The sequence below is a fragment of the Mustela lutreola genome, chromosome 1, assembly GCF_030435805.1.
Source record: "Mustela lutreola isolate mMusLut2 chromosome 1, mMusLut2.pri, whole genome shotgun sequence".
Taxonomy (NCBI): domain Eukaryota; kingdom Metazoa; phylum Chordata; class Mammalia; order Carnivora; family Mustelidae; genus Mustela; species Mustela lutreola.
Window position 1 is genome coordinate 288,084,439 of NC_081290.1, and position 13,662 is coordinate 288,098,100.

The 13,662-nt window shown below is 63.5% G+C and overlaps 1 protein-coding gene and 1 long non-coding RNA gene across 10 annotated transcripts in view; one reads left to right on the forward strand and one right to left on the reverse strand.

Moving 5' to 3' along the window:
- KCNQ1 (potassium voltage-gated channel subfamily Q member 1) overlaps positions 1–13,662 on the reverse strand; it is a 308,703-nt gene that overhangs the window by 126,823 nt on the left and 168,218 nt on the right. The gene's annotated exons all lie outside the window — the stretch shown is intronic.
- LOC131817537 (uncharacterized) overlaps positions 6,996–13,662 on the forward strand; it is a 50,600-nt gene continuing 43,933 nt past the window's right edge. The window contains exon 1 of the long non-coding RNA XR_009348543.1: positions 6,996–11,236. This is a non-coding gene — a long non-coding RNA (uncharacterized LOC131817537). The remainder of the gene's footprint in view (positions 11,237–13,662) is intronic.

A 13,662-nucleotide genomic window follows, 5' to 3' on the forward strand; every position in this document is an offset into this window, starting at 1 on the left:
CCCCAGCTCAAACCCCAAAGCCTCCCTGCTGCCCAGAGACCACCTCCCGAATTGCAAACACTCCTCTCACAGGCACCCAGGTGAGCGGCTGCTGGCCTGGAGGGCGGAATTCAAATCCCGGGAAAGCAGAAACAAGGCCTGTGCACAGAGCTCTCTCCCCTGTGCCCAGATGCCACCGCCCACTGGTAAGAGTGGACAGGCGGGCCCAGCTCTCTTGGCTACCCTGTCAGGGGCCAGATTGAACCCAGCCCGGGCAGCTAAGTCAGGTAGCTGTTGCCGCGTAACAGATGGCCCGACCACGTCACAGTTTCAGGCAATGGATGTTTATTGTCTCACGTGGTTTCTGGGGGTGGGTCTGGCTCAGGGGCCCTTGGGATGTCGGCCAGGACTGTGGCCACTGGATGGCTTGACCGGGAACGGAGGATCCCCCGCCATGCTGGCGGGCCCGTGAGGCCGAGGGTGGGAGTCCGCTGCCCTCACCACTGCTGCTTGGGTGTCCTCCCAACATGGTGGCCAGTGTCCCCTGAGGAGGGATCCCAGCCGGAGAGCAAGGAGGCAGCTCCGATGCCTCTTATGTCCCCGTTTTGGGAGGTGGTCTCGGACATTGTCCCCGTGGCCTGTATATTAGAAGCAAATGACTAAGTCCAAAAAAAAATATCGAGGAGAGGGAATTAAGCTCCGTCTTATGAAGGAAGGTGTCTCAGAGGCCTCACGGACAGACCTGAAAACCACCGGCCACATGGTACCCCAGACAGGTGGGTACCCCAGAGCCCCTTTTCTCCTCATTCTTCTCTCCTTTGTCCGGGTCACAGCCATCCTCCGAACCCCTGGGCTCAACGAGAGCCTCCTCCCTCGCTCCCCCACGGCCTCTCGCGGCCGGCCAGCTCATGCCCCCCGTTCCCCCGAGGCCTGGTGGCCCCCCTGAGTAGCCCTGCCCTCTCCAGGCAGAGAGCCAAGGACAGACGGGTTCTCCGCAAGGATCTGCTCTCACCCAACTGTCGGGGAAGGTCCTTTGACATTAAAAAGCAACCTACAACCACCATCAGGGCACTGGAGACTGGGCTTCCTGTCGACGCTTTTCCCAGAACCTCGGAGATAATGGGAATTCTTTCTGAGAGGAGCCTGGCGATGCCAACATCCTCCAAGGCCTGGACGCATCCCGCCCCGAGAGCTGGGGAGGTTGTAGCTGAGGGGCGTCTGTGCCAAGGGCCGGCCTGTGCAGGAAGTGGGGCACAGGCAGGCCCTGGGGCGCTGTGCGGAGGGAAGGAATTGCCTCTGGAAGGTGATGGTAGAAAAGACTCTCCGGGCAATGGGTCTGGCAGGGCCCGGCTCCCTCTCTCTGCTTTCCCACCCCCCATGCCTGGCACCCAACCAGGCCCCAAGCAGGTGCTCAGAGACAGCTGCTGAGTTAACCCGCATCGAAGCGGGGGCTCTGGGAGAATCGGGGTCAGCTAATCACGGCTTGGCTGTACAAGGCCGAAACACACACACACACACACGGCACAGCTGCCCTCTCGATGGGAAGCGGCCCACATCCCACGCCGCCACTCACCAGGAGCGCCCGGGCCCACGACCCCCCACCCGTTGGGCGTCGCGTTCCTGCTGACCCCAGGGCAGGAGAGCAAATCTGCTGGTAGGGACAGCCGGGGCCGACACAGCGTGATGGGCTAACGGTCCTGCTCCACAATCCATCCTGCTGTGCTGCTCTGGGAGACGCGGTCCTGTGGGGGCCCAAGCTTGTCACGGAACTGGGACCAGGGGAAACGGGACCCACGTTGGTCACATGCAACACTCAGAGCCTTGTGTCCCGCCCTGGACGCTGGGAAGTTAAGCTGGGGAAAGGCACCGGGATAAGCCACGCCAGAGGGGTGACCGTGGCCCGTAGCGTGGTGCTGGTACCATAGCGCGACAGAGGGCGGGCACGGACCTCCGATGTAGGTTTCCTAAGATCCTGTCCCCCACCCCGACTCTTCAGCTTCCTTCCACACCCTCCTAGGCCACCTGAAGCCCTCCGTGCCCTCAGCCCCAGGGTCCCGCCAAAGCCACCTCCTATGGGAACCCCGCCTGGTGGCCTCCAGCCCCTCCGCGGGCGGCACGTCCTCCAGCCCTCCTGCCTCCCTCACAGGGTGGCGGCAGTTCTCTCTCCGGGCAACACCTCCTTGCTTCCCCATTGCCACCTCTGCTCCCCCATGCTCTATCCATTCAGCAGCCGGAGTGAATCCCTTCTCCCTTCCAGAAGGGAGAAGGGATGCCCTCGCCACCACTCTCCCCAAAGCTCCCAGAGACACTCCCCGGCACTTCCTCTCCGCCATGGCCGGCAAAGCCCAGTGCGGCCCGGAGTCTGCCCCTCCTCACTGGGGGTGAGCCACTCCAACGTGGGGAGCACAGGGCAGGGAGAGCAGCCGACGAGAGCTCTGAGCGCAGCGGGGAGGGCGTGCCGCCCGTGGGTGCAGGGCAGATCTGTGGGGGGAGGAAGGTGGGGTACCGGGGTCAGGGCTGAGTGAGAGCGGGGTGCCATCCGTGGGCCGGCATGCCCAGAGCCCTCGGCAGGGGCCCGAGGCACACAGAGGCCACAGCAGGAGGAGCTCTGGAATGGGGACATGGGAAGCGGGGCCTGCAGAGACTTGCGACCAGCAAAGAAGCTGCTGGATGGCCACGAGGGTCCCGGAGACCTCACCCAGGACAGCGGCGGTGGTGTGCATGCAAGTGTGTGTGCCGGTGTGGAGGGGCCGCTGGCTCTGGGGACGTGGACACCGGTGGTCCCATGCACGGGCTGACCCGAGCAGCGGGCGCCTCGGCAACTGCACCGGTCACTCAGGGGTGCCCGGGGGCCCTCAGCCCCCTCCACGTTCCAGTCCACTTCCGAGAGCAGCTCAGGGCAAGGACCTTTTCTGGGAAGAGGGTGCCGAGGCGGCCACGTGGCCCTGGGCCTCCCTGCTTCAGCGGAAAGCAGCTCTCTGGGAACCTGGCTGAGTCTGAAGACGGTTCCGCCCTTCGACTCCGGGGGTGGGAGCGGTGGCGAGAGCAGGGGGGGCGAACCACGGCCCAGACGAGAGCCCGGCCAGGGCCCGCAATGTCCCCTCACTCGGGTGAGGGGCTCCCACCCAGTCCTTCCCTCCTGCCTTGCCCTGTGGGAGGAGGGCTGCTGTCCCCCCTACCCCGCCCCCGCCGGGACACCCGGGGCTCTGGGCCCCATCTGCACTTCTGTGTTGGCCAACGCAGGAGAATTAGCTCAGCGACTTCCTCTCCTAATCCCCCACCCCCATTCTAAATACCTCGGAATCAAGAGAAAAGCCGAGTGGACGTTTTGAGCCTAATTCTCTTCAGCTGTGTGTGCGTGTGTGCGTGCGTGCACTTGGGGCAGAGGCCTGCGAGGGGACCTTCTGAACCCCGAGCATCAGTACTGGAGGGAGTGCAAGGAGCGTTAGGTCAGCCCTGCCACGCACAGCTGAGACAAGCCAGATGCCCTCTGTCACACGGGAAGCTGGGGTGGAGGCCACCAGGTGCCTGGGCTCTGTGCCCTGCTCCTGCCCTGCAGTCCTGAGCCACATCCCGGGGTTTCCAGGACTGGAGAGGCCCCAGGCTGGCCTGGGCTCACCAAGGACCCCAGCCCCACTCAGGCGGAAGCTAGCCGAGCCTACCACCCCCCTCCTGAATTCTGATGTGCCAAAGCCAGCTCCAGCCGCCTGTCCCCCACCCCTGCCGGCACTCCTGGCAGCCCCCCGGTATCCCCCAGGCCAGCCTGGGGTCCGCCCAGCCTCACATGCTTCTCCAGCCAATTCCCACGTGTCTCTTGTCTCCCGACGAGACAACAAACCCCTCTCAGTCTCAGAATGTTTTCCTCTGTGTCTCCCCCAAAGGACTAGAGCAGGGGAGGGGGGCTGTGTGGGCACACAACAGGTGCACAGGGGCCCTCGGGCGGCACTCGCTGATTGACGGCGGCCCATGTGTGGCGAGGGGGTGAGGGCTGAGGACTGGCCCGCACGTGACTCCGAACCATCCTCCCTGACTGCTGTGGCAGGCTCCTCGGCCTGGCTCGAAGCATGGCCCCAAGAAGACGGTCCCACAGTCCCACGGGTGTTCAAGATGCCATGTCCGTGGAGTTTCACCACGAGGCTGTCTGTTGGGAGAAAACCCACATGTGTAGGATCTCAGGCTCAGAGGCTGGAGGGCTCAGTGGGGCACAGCCACGAGGAAACACATACAAAGGAACCTGGATGCCCAGGAGATGTGCCCCCACCCAACCACACAACTAGAACCCCAATTTTGTTCAGAGCAGATCAACTCCATTTTCACAATTAAAAAAAAATCAGTATTCAAGGTGAAATCTCAGTCAACACTGTCACTCTTTTGGAAGGGGGACCACCATTTTAAGCAGACTGGCTTTCAGTGGCTTTTTATGCCATGCTCAAAGGCCTTGGATAATAAACAGAATCCAAACAAAAAAGTTGGGGAACAGCTGACATTCATGAGTAAAGACTAGAGAGGTCAGCTATTGGAAAGAAGACGCAGCTCCCCAGAATCACCTGGGACCAGTGTGTTCTGACACAGAAGATTGTCCAGAGCATCTTGAAAACTTCTTGTCTGTCTTTCCTGTTGGAATATAAACTCCATGGAGGCAGGAAATCTGTGAAATCACTCTGAGGGTCTGGGGCTCCCACTCCCCTGACATCCCTGGGGAAGTGGAAACAGACACACCTGGAGAATGTCCGGTGAAGGGGCTTTGCCTCCCACTGAAGGGCACAGAAGGCCACAAAAGGCAGAGGTTGGAGGCTTACACCAGTGGCTCATAGCGGCGAGAACCAGGGCAGTGCCCGAGGCTGCCATCAGCTTCCTGTTCGACCCCTGCTTGGCTGGTGGGTCCTCCTGTTCTTGTGTCAACAGCTGCACAAGGCTGGCAGCATCCCTTTTCCCTCCCAGGTAGGAAACCCAGGGCTGTACAGTGTGGGCCACCACTCCAGTCCCTCCCTGCCATTCTCTACCAGGGCAGAGGGGACCAGTGGTCACTCGTGGGGAGGAGGGAGAAGGAGGTTGGGCAGGCAAATGTGGTAGGAAGATGGTGAGGCCTCTGTCAAATATCCCGACCTAGGCTTGATGTACAGCCTTCCCGTGGGCTGGTCAGGGGACAGAGGAATGACCAATCTGGCTCTGCTTGTGAAGGTCAGAAAGAAGCTGTAGACATGTGGAAAGACAACACCATGTCCCTCTTTCTCCTCCAGGCTGAACCATAAAGAAAAAGCAGACTCAGTCACCCTTGGAGAAATTTCTGGCTCTTTGTGTAGACACATATTTCAGGCAGAGCAGTTGAGATGAATGGTCTTATTGCTTGCCTTGGGTGTGGGGCTGGCTTCTTGCTTGGCTGGCTCTCGCTTCCCCCCTCCCTTGAAGTCAACCCTGGTTGGGGGAGAATGGGGGGTAACAACTTCTGAAAAAATACTGAGTTCACAGAAGGTCTGACTTGCCCTGGACATGCATAAAACCTCAGTGGAGTGAGATCCCCATGAGGACAGACTTCCCGAAGGCTGTTTGTTACAGACTGTTGGTGTTTATGGCAGTGTCTGGCACCCAGGAGGAGCTCAGAAGGTAAGTGGAGAGAATAGATGGGTGGATGCATGGATGGATGGTTGGGTGGGTGCGTTCGTGGATGGGTGGGTGGGTGGGTGGATGGTTGGGTGGGTGGGTGGATGGATGGTTGGGTGGGTGGGTGGGTGGATGGTTGGGTGGGTGTGTGGGTGGATGGTTGGATGGGTGGGTGGGTGGGTGGATGGTTGGATGGGTGGGTGGGTGGGTGGATGGTTGGATGGGTGGGTGGGTGGATGGTTGGATGGGTGGGTGGATGGTTGGGTGGGTGCGTGGATGGATGGTTGGGTGGGTGCGTGGATGGATGGCTGGGTGGGTGCGTGGGTGGATGGTTGGGTGGGTGCGTGGATGGATGGCTGGGTGGGTGCGTGGGTGGATGGTTGGGTGGGTGCGTGGATGGATGGTTGGATGGGTGGGTGGGCAGATGGAGGAATGGATAGGTGTGTTTGTAGGAGGGAGGGTTGGTGGTGGTTGGATGGGCAGGTGTAGGTAGGTAAATGACCGATGCGTGGGTGGGCAGCTAGGTGGGTGGATGGATGGGTGGGTGTGTGGACAGTAGGGAAGACAGTCCACAGACAGCGGATCCCACCTCCAGGCTCAGGAAGATCCTCAGGAGGAAGTTGCCCTGAGAACTGCAGCGGTCCAGGTGGGAAGCTGACCACCGGGGGCCCCTCCTCTGGGGTGACTTGGGCAGGTCCCCCCTTTCAGGATCCCGCCTGCGAGAGTCTGGGCACCCTCGTCTCCAGGTCTAAGGGGTGCACAACAGCACGTCCGTAGCAGAGGCCCTAAGAGCAGCACGGACGCCGGACGCGCCCTGCCTGGTCCCCAGAGGGAGGTGGGAGGCCGCCCGCTGGCCCGCGTGGACCTGCGTGGGAAGGGTCTGCAGAGGCCGTTTGTGTGCGGAGGGCTGGAAGCGAGCCGGGGGGCACCCATGCGGGCGTGGACGCGCGCCAGCCGCCGGACGGGCGGGTGGACGTTTGCAGCTCGGGGTGGGGTGGGGTGGGGCGCTGCACGTGGCACTCTGGCCGCCCCACCAATCCAAGCCCCGGTGGCATCGGCCCTCGTCCCTCCCGGCCAATGGCAGCGGATGACACACTGCTTTCCGCGCCCGGCCAATCAGCACGGCGGCACGCGGCAGCCCCCCCGCCGCGGGCGCGTCCAATCCGCGGCCGGGCAGCCGCCACGTCAGCCGGGGTCCGGGCGCGGCCGGAGGCTTCGGGCAGACGGTCGCCCCGCCGCGCAGTCGGCGCTGAGCTCTCGGCGGGGCCGGACCGCCGTCGGGGCCGTGCGCACGGCCGCACCCTGCGCCCGCCCGCCGCGCCGAGCTCCCCCAGCGCCGCGGGCGCGGCCGGACCAGGCGACCGCCGGCGCACCGAGGTGAGCTCTGCGTCCGGCGGGCGGGGGCCGGCGCTCCGCTCAGGGCCTCCGGGAGAGCCGGCCCGGGGCGGGGGGCCCGGTCCGGCGTCCGAGGGCGGGGCGGGGCCCGCGTCGTGGTGCCGAGGCCGGGGACCGCGTTCCGCGCCTGCAGCCCGCCCTGCGGTTCTGCGTCGTGGTTCCGAGTCCCGGTCCCATCTGGAGCCGCCCTCACGGTCCTGCCTCGCGGATCCGAATCCGGGGGTCGAATTCCGCGCCTGGAGTCCGCCTCGTGTTTTTGAGTCCGGGTCGGATTCCGTGCCTGGAGTCCGCCCCGCGGCCTCGCATCGTGGTTCCGAGTCGCGGATCAGAGCTGGGGTCCGCAGTCCGCCCCGTGGCCCAGCCTCGGGGAGCAGAGTCGGGGGTCGGAGCCGGGGTCCGGAGTCCGTCTCGCGGTCCCGCGTCGTGGATTTGAGTCGTGGATCGGAGCCGGGGTCCGGAGTCCGCCTCGCGGTCTAGCCTCGTGGTGTCGAGTCGGGGGTCGGAGTGGCCGTCCGGGGTCCGCCCCGCGGTCCTGTATCGCGGTTCTGAGTCCCGGGATCGGAGCCAGGATCCGGGGTCCGCCCCGCGGTCCAGTCTCGAAGTTCTGAGTCCCGGGATCGGAGCCAGGATCCGGGGTCCGCCCCGCGGTCCAGTTCGCGGTTCTGAGTCCCGGGATCGGAGCTAGAATCCGGGGTCCGCCCCGCGGTCCAGTTCGCGGTTCTGAGTCCTGGGATCGGAGCCAAGATCCGGGGTCCGCCCCACGGTCCAGTCTCGAAGTTCTGAGTCCCGGGATCGGAGCCAGGATCCGGGGTCCGCCCCGCGGTCCAGTTCGCGGTTCTGAGTCCTGGGATCGGAGCCAAGATCCGGGGTCCGCCCCACGGTCCAGTCTCGAAGTTCTGAGTCCCGGGATCGGAGCCAGGATCCGGGGTCCGCCCCGCGGTCCAGTTCGCGGTTCTGAGTCCCGGGATCGGAGCCAGGATCCGGGGTCCGCCCCGCGGTCCAGTCTCGAGGCTCTGAGTCCCAGGATCAGAATCGGGGTCCGCCCTGCGGTTCTGAGTCCCGGGAGCGGAGCCGGGGTCCAGAGCCCCCCCCCCCCCCCCCCCCCGCCTCGCCGCGGTCCAGTCTCGCGGTCCCGCGTCGTCGGGAATCCGTCTGGGTCCGACGTTCTGATTCCGAGGCTCGGGGTTCCCGCTGCGGGGTCCGGGCAGTCTGCCCGAGTGAAGGCGGGAGTTCGCGGGGGGAATCCGTGTCCACGTGGTGGTCCGAGTGCGGGTCGGGGCAGCGATCTGCGTCTGCGCGGGGAGGCCGCCTTGCTGCCGACGTGGCAGACTCGCGGCTGGGCGGGCTGGGCGCGCTGGGGCGGGCTCCGCGCCAAGATCCCGGCCGCGGTCCGCGACTGCGCTGCGCTGAGTGGGGGGGGTCTAGAGTCCCAGTTCGATTCCCAGGTGGGAGGAGGGGCTCTGGGTCGGGGCGGCTTCCCGGGATTCGAGCCAGAGTGGTGGTTCCGAGTCAGGACTGGACGCTCTGGAAGGTGCCGGTTCCCAGGCAGGTCTGGGTGGGGAGTCCGACTTGGACATCGGGGCTGGGGTTTGGGGTCCGAGTTGGGGATCCCAGTCAGAAGTTGGAACGGAGGTTTCTCGTTGGGGTGGGGATTCTGAGTCACAGCCGCTGGGAGTTGGGTTTGGAATCACGGGTCTAAGTAGGGGAGGGGAGTGCGGAATGGAAGTCTTGGTCACGCCCGGGATTGGAGTCGACGACTGGAGTCACGGCTCTCAGTCTGAACGGCAGTGGGGGCCGGCCTGGGACCTGGCTTCCCCTGAGCCCCAACCCCAGTGTTCTCAGCATAGCAGACGGCCTTTTCTGCGAAACGGGGATGAGTGCCTTCTTCCCGCAGGACGGTTCTGGTCGTGGCAGGCATGAGCCCCTCCATGCCAGAGCTCTGCCTAGACGGACGGAGAGCCACCCCGGACAGGACGTTGCTAGCACAGTAACGCTCGCATTTTGGGTACATTTGCCGGTCCCTCTCTGTACTGCGGTGCCCGTGATGGACCGAGAGCTCCCAGGAGGGACTTTTCTGTTCTTTCTCTGCTGCCCCCCCCACACCCCCCGCACCCCCCCCCCCCCCCAGCCGAGAGCCTGATGCACAGCCTTGCAGGACTCGGGGAAGGAAAGCAGGCAGGATTAACCAGATTTCCATGGTGTCTCAAATGACCCATCTCTGCACCTGTTTTCCAGATACTCACTGGGAGAAAAATTTAAGGATTGGGTTGCTTGATTACGGTTCTATTTTAATGTGTTTCCAAACATGTTAAAGAGAAAAGTGGGCCTGTTTCAGGATTTATGCTCCAGCTAGAGGGATCTTTTAAATTGGGAATCAGAGCATGTCCAAATTCAAATAAGGAGAGCATGAGAACATTATGAACTAGTTCCCTCGTGGGTGCCGAGGTCCCACGCACACCGTCCGCTCACCGAGTGCAACAGTGTGCTACAGCGTTCTTCGACAAGGGGGATTTCTCCTAGGAATGCAGAGATGATCCAATATCAGAAACTCTACCCGTGTAATTCACCACGTTTAGAGACCAGAGGAGAAAAACCATATGGTTCTCTCAGTAGAGACAGAAGAATTACACAGTTCCAGGCCTCTGCCTGATTTTAGGGCGGGGGTGGGGGTGGATAGCACTTAGCCAGCCCGGAGGAGATGCCCCGATGTGATACAGATTCTGTACCAATGACTGACTTTTCAGCACACTGTCTCCGTCCCTTCCAGCGGGGGACAAGGCACAGGGACCACCACAGGCATCCTCTCCCTCTCATGAGGGAAGGGAACAGAGCCAAGGGAGAGGCCCAGGAGAGAGGGAACCGCCCGTCCCGAGACGAGAAGCCTCTGCTTCTCGGACAAAGTGTTGAAGTCCCCAGAGCACCTGGTTCACGTGGGCTGGATCTGTGGGTGGGTAGTTAGCCCCTCAGAAGCTAAACCTGAGAAACATGAAAAACCGAACCCAGGGCCATCCCGGCATGGATTCCGGCGGGTCACGCTTCCTTTGGGAAACTCTTGAGCTTTGTGAGAGTGAAAGCAGAACAGGCAAATAACGTCCGAGTATTAGGATGAAAGTGGTTTTGACCTTGGGCGAAGGCCTCCAGGGCTCTCTGGGGTCCTCAGACCACACTCTGAAAACTGCTGAGCTGTGTGAAAAAGAGCCAACTTTTGCAGAATGGAAAAGAGGCGAGAGCAAAGGTTTGGGGATAGACGATCGACCCCCCCCCCCCCCCCCCCCCGCACGTGAGCCAGTGTGAGTGAGCGAGAAGCAGGATAGAAGTTACAGCAGCAACACTTAAGCCCGGTCAGGAATTAACAAAGACGACTTTTATGGAGAAAACCTTTGCTGAAGTATGTAAGGGAAGACGGACTGACGTGGAGACGGGCCGTTCTCGTGGACGGGGCAGCTCAGCATGAGGAAGGGTCAGGGTTTGCCCAGATCTTTAGTGCAGCTCTGCTTCAACTTCCAGTTGGGGTTTTTGAGGAACTTGACAGACATACTCTAAAACGTGCGTGAAAGGAAAAGTTCTGCAAACACCAAGTGCACCCCGCGGCAGGAGGACAGAGAAGGCCTTGTGCCCGCAGACCCCGGCGCCCGCTCCAAGCCTCAGCGGCAGGAGCGGCGGGGGACGCCGGCCCAGCAGAGACGCCAGAGGCAGCCTTGCCTGAGAGGAAGGTGGCCTGAGACCGAGGTGGTGCCACGTGGCCGCGGGGACCACGTGGAGGACGACTGGGGGAAGCTAGCCCCAAGTGGAGAGACCAGAATGTGGATTCCTGCCTGAGCCGCCTGGGAAGAGCAGCCTCCGAATGGACAGCAGAGTTGCTGCTTATTCACTAGGACAGTGGGGGGAGGGGGCAGGGCAGCAGGCCGGTGGGGGGAGAGTCACCCCCAGGCCTTGGGAGCCTGGGGCGGGGGCGCGAGGGGGGTGGGTGGGGGTGTGGAACGCAGTACCCAGAAAACACAGCTTCAAACGTGAAAGTCACAGACTTGAGTACTCGCAAATAAAGTGTTTCTGCTGCATCAGTCGGTTGTGGTGAAGTACTTTTGGGGAGCCTCTGAGACGGGGCTTGTGTTCACTCTCACTCGCGGGACTCTGCCCAGGTCACTGATGACAGACGACGCGACGCTTGAAACAAAACCGATAAGCGGCCGACGGCTGCCCCACACCCGGCCGTCCCGCAGACCGCAGAGAGGAGGACGGGGAGCCCGACCACAGCAGGCAAGTGGCCGAGCTGGCCGTGGGCGGGTTTGGGGGGAGGCGGCGGGGGCTCCTTAGCGATCAGAGGCGCGGACGAGAGCGAGGGGCGCTCGTCGTGAGAGAAGAATTAGAAAGTAGGATCCTGCCAAGTGCCGGCAGCGACGCAGGAAACAAGCGTCCCTGTGTGCTGCAGGTGGCCGTGCGAGACGGGCGCGGACGCTCCGGACAGCCTTCCAGCAGTGCTTCCTCAAATAAAATCTTTAATACCTGCGGCCCAGCAGCTTCCCTCCCGGGTAAACAGCCAGAGCGGCTCTCGGCAGAACAACGAGGGGCTGTGTGCTGGGCCCGGCCCTGGCGGGGGTGGGGACCTGGAACCGGCGCTGTGGTCAGGGGCGAGGACTCGATGTACGCTTCACGGACCGGAGACCTGCGCAAACACGGCGCTGAGAGGCACCGACGCCAGACAGCGAGGGCCTCAGTCCACGGCTCTGTCCAGAAATTCAAATGACCGCCCCCCACCCGAGCTAGCTGATGGCCCATATGGGACCAGGGCACACGCACACGACCGTGTAGCAAGGGGACGGTGGGGGCGGCCGTCCGGGGCGGGTGGAGGCGGGCGGCGGGTTGCGGGTGGAGCGGAGACGGGATGGGAAAGCGGGGAGCGGAGCGGAGCGCTGCCTGCCTCCCACCGACCCTCGGAGGGGGACCGCGTCTCGGGGGCTCAGGGCTGGGAGGCAGCCCACGGCCTGTGCACTCGAGTCCCCAGAGCCGAGGAGGAAGGAATGAGAGCTGTCCCGTCCTCTGCTGCCAGGTACCCTCCAGTGGTTTCTATTTCTAGGAAATCGTATTCAAATTCCATCAGGTTTTACAAGATCCGCCCTGCCCACTGTCCTTCTCCCGAGTTCCTGTCACGCCAGCCTCCTGCCTCTTTCCCAAACTGGCCAAGTGCCTTGGGGCCCGCGCGCCAGCCCCCTCTGCCCCCTCCGCCGGCTGCCTCGTCCCCGGGCACTTCCTCCTCCCCTTTCTGGTCTCACCTGAAACGCTGCCTGTCAGCCCTGCCAGCCGCCCCCGCGGGGGGCCCCGGGAGCCCCCCCAACCCAGGTCAGCACTGGGCTGCCAGCCCCACAGATGCGGGCCGCCCCCTGGTATTTTCTGGTCCCCGCGTCGGCCCCCCCAAGAAGGGAGGCCTCCCGAGAGCCGGGGTCTCCTCGTGGGGTCCGCACGGCAGCTGAATGGCTTCATCGATGTGCGCAGCAAAGGAAGAGACGGGGCCAGGAAAGCGCGTCCGTTTTCAGAGCAGAAAGGAAGCAGCCGCGGGGTCCCTGCTCCTCAGGCCAGGAGTTCCCAGCCGCAGCACTGGTGGCGCGTGGGGCCGGGCCGTGCTCTGCCGGGGGACTGTCTTTCACCTTGAGGGCGGGCAGCGGCCTGCTGGCCCCCACCCAGGAGATAGCAGTAGCCCCCCGACCTTGTGATCAGCAAAACTGTCCACAGACATTCCCCAGGGCCCCGTGGGGCTAACCCCAAGTGAGGGCCTGCCTGAGGCCAGCTTTGGGGACAGGGCTCGTCTCTGCTCCGGCCCCGGAGGCCGCCAGAGCCGGCACCCCCAGCCCCATTCTCTCAGGAAGAGACCCTGGAGCAGCCCCTTCCCAGGCCGGTGGTCTGACTGCAGTCGGGGGGTGCTCAAGCCCCGTGATCCCACGGGCTGGCCCCTGGGGCTTCAGCCGCGGACGCAAAGCGTCCCTGGCGTGGGCGAGCGTGGCTGGGCAGGATCAGAGGCGGCCTGGACAGCGGTCAGGAGGGCCTTTCTCAGCAACGCCTCTTAATGCAGACGGGCGAGTGAGTGGCTGTGTGTGGCCGGCAGGCCCGGAAGGTTTGCGATGTGCTCCAGGAGGAGGTGGCGTCCTGCCTCCAAGCAGGCCCGTGTAGAGAAGGGAGGCCTTCCTTCCCTGCGCCATGTACCCCCATGCCGGCCGGCCGGGGCAGGACTGGGATTGGGGGGGGATCGGAGTCCGGATGACCCAGGGTCAGCCAGGAAAGCTCAGGAAGGCCCAGTGGGCACCCACTCCTCAGCACTTCGGTCCGCCCAACTAAAGCCTCTGCTGGGGCTGGGCGAGGCCTTGTTTGCAATTTAAATGTGGCCTCATTTGTGGAAGGGTCCTTGCTCCTCCGAAAAGCCGTGTGCTGGGGCGGGCCCTCCCCAGCAGCCGGGCCTCAGCCAGGAGAAGAAACTGATCTAATAGGCCTTTCTCCCGCTAATTGTAGCAATTAGTGTCACAGAATGGGGACTCCCTGGGGGGCCGGTGCCCAGCACACAGGGCTGGCCCCAGCTCCTCAGGCTGTAGCCCAGCGGGGCCTGCGGGGGGGGGCACCAACATCCTGGCCCCAGTTCAAGATGGGGTGGGGTGGGGAGGGGGAAGCCAGGCCGGGTGCCCTGGGGAGTCGCAGCAGGGG